Raw genomic sequence first — 3066 nt, forward strand, 5'->3', positions numbered from 1 at the left:
TATATATATATATATATATATATATATATATATATATATATATATATATATATATACCAGTTAACTTTCATAACAGGGCGATGTGTCAACAACAAATGTCTAGAGTTTATTATTTATATGTTTATTACGAAAATGATAAAGAAAATGTGTTGAAACTTGGGAGTTGTTATATGTCTCTGATTGAATGGGAACGGTGGGACGGGACTTATTTGTTAAAAACAAACGGTTGCAAAAATTCGAGAAGTGTCTGAGAGAAAGGGCAACAAAAAAACCAAAAACGTGAGTCTTCCAAAAATGGCCATATTGCACTTTGAGAAACCTTTCGCGTGCTTGTGAAATGTGGAGCGCTCTCGTCAAATGTGACGAGCTTTGCCCTCTGCAAATAACCTCCATCTCGGCACACACAAGGCGTGTTTGTTTGGTCCCTTTGAACGCTTTACAGGCTTATTAAAACCGCCGTGACGCCCTCGAACGTCACCAATCGCCAGTTGGGACGATATTGAGGCTGCAAAGTGGATTTGGGAGTGGTGGGGGGTAGCGGTGCTCGCTGAAGAGAGTTTGGTGTTAAAAGTTGGGCAAACGCGACATCATGTGGACAATACTGGGAGTGCAATACAAGAACGTTCAGTTTTTATTTATTAAAAAAAAAAAGGAAAATACTTACAAAGAAGGCAAAATTATATCACTCTTTCAGATTTTTTTTGTCGTTGAGAAAATTATAATAAAAAATAAATAATTACAACATACATTTTTTAGTATTAGTGAGCACTTCTTTCTACTTTGCCCTTCCATCTCACAGGTGTGACATAATAATAATAATAAAAAAAGCTACCCTAAATTTAAAAACGTATATCCGTTGGCTTACTTGAGTGCATGTGTGCTATTCAGACGACTATTTTTTGATTATATGTTAGCATTAAGTACTCTCATAGTAATGCATGGAGCATTCCTAAAATGATTAAAGCCAAGCCCTTCAAACAAGGTAAACCAGACCGAGGCCAAGAAGAAGTGTTGCAACACGAGCAGGAATTCCACGTCCTGCTCTCAGGTCGCCCACATTGTGTGTACTTGTTGATATTGAGGTGGAAACGTTTTTTTTTTTTTTTTTGGGGTGGGGGCGAGGTGGTGGTCCATCTCAGCCGCGGAGTGTGACCCCGGGGTCCCTGCATGCGGATACAAAAGCGTGCGCGCATGAGGGGCGGCATTCCTGGGAGCAGGTAAACAGAGCCTCCCGTCTAATCCCTCCAGGGGCCCTCGAGTCTGCCTCGCAGCTCAATGGCAGAGAGAAAGAGAGAGAGGGCCTTTCACAAATGTTGACTTTTTGCAAACGCGGACTGTCTGGCATTCGGCAAAAAACAAAACTCCCCGTTTCCAAGAGCAAGCGACACAAAAAGCTTTTTTTTTCTCCTCCCGGCAACTTTCGCTCCTCCGCCGACACGCCAGGTTGATGACGCACAAGATGGATGCCTCTTTTGTACATACGGTTGTTGGGAAAAAAAAGAAAATAAATTCTCCCCTTTCCAGATTCCTTTGCGTGTTTATCTCCAATGTTACAGATCGTCAAGCCAATTTTATTATCTTACAGAGACATTCAAATATGGTTTTACCTGTGATGGTTCTGGGGCTGCTTTGCCACTTCAGGACCTTGACGACTTGCTGTGGTGAATGGAATGAATTCTGCTGTTTACCACAAGGGCGATCAAAGAAGTTGGGACAAGTTTTTTGCCACTTAAAGGCACCAATATGCAATTTTTTCCACATAAATTTGTGAGTTTTCACGCAAATTTCCACTTATGTCGCAAATATACTAGTTTTTTTCTTGTAAATGTGTACATTTTCTTTGTAAATTTGCTACTTTAAGGTCACAAATATTCACGTTTTTTTCTTGTAAATTTTTCTTGCAAATTTGCCAATTTATAACATCACAAATATTCCAGTTTTTTTCTCATAAATTTGTGAGTTTTCCCGCAAATTTCCACTTTATGTCATACATATTCTAGTTTTTTCTCTCGCAAATTTGCCACTTTAACGTCGCAAATATTCTAGTTTTTTTCTTATAAATTTTTTATCTCACAAATTTGCCACTTAATGTCGCATATATTCTAGTTTTATCTTGTAAATTTGCCACTTTAATGTCGCAAATATCTAAAAAAAATTCTTGTAAATTTGCTGAGGTTTTTTTCTAGCAAATTTGCCACTTTATAATGCCACAAATGTTTGTTTTTCTCTCTCGCATATTTGCCACGTTAATGTAAAAAATATTCAACTTTTTTTCTCAAATTTGTGAGGTTTTTCCCTCGGAAAATTACCATCCACTCTAAAAAGAATCTAAAAAATACAAATATTTGTACGTGGCCCTAATATGTCATCGTAGAAAATTGGTTTAGGGTCATTAAGTATTTTTGTTTTTGTAAAGAGGTAGTTTTGAAAAATATGGAGATAGACAGTGTTTCTTGGACAACAAAGGCATGGAGCGTGTTTTATCTCGTGTTGCGACAGCCCTTTTCCAGTGATAATGCGTCATAAAGCAAATCAGCAATGATTAAGTGCATGCATGCTTTAAATTCCTTAGATACAGCGACGCAACACTTACAACCGTAAAGTCGACTTGGGAATGACTATGACACTGATGCGTAACATCACAATACAACACAAAAGTTTATACTCTGAATGGAGGATGGGGCGGGAGAAACAATTATGATTTTTTTTCCCCAGAAAAAATCAAGCACTAAAATCACACAAAGCCATTTTTGTAGCTTATTGAGTCGTTCTGGTTAAGTATGTGACTCGTTGGCCTGTATTGCAAAAATAAAAAATCTTAATGTTATGATTAGAGACGAGAACATTATCTTCCTCCTGAAAAGGTTTATTTTGTTCCTTTATGACATTGTCGTGTTAAAAAAAAGACAAAAGCACAAAAATTCTAATGAAGTTGCTAAATTCACATAAAAGTGTAAACTAGGACCAGCGCCAACTATCTTACTGTATAGAAATCGGCCATATTTGATCAGATCATATAAAATCCAAAGGCTTGCACAATAAGAGATGAAAACAAACGATTGCCAA

Source organism: Leptonotus elevatus, chromosome 21 (genome assembly GCF_054856555.1).
Source record: "Leptonotus elevatus isolate MCC_2025b chromosome 21, RoL_Lele_1.0, whole genome shotgun sequence".
Classification (NCBI taxonomy): domain Eukaryota; kingdom Metazoa; phylum Chordata; class Actinopteri; order Syngnathiformes; family Syngnathidae; genus Leptonotus; species Leptonotus elevatus.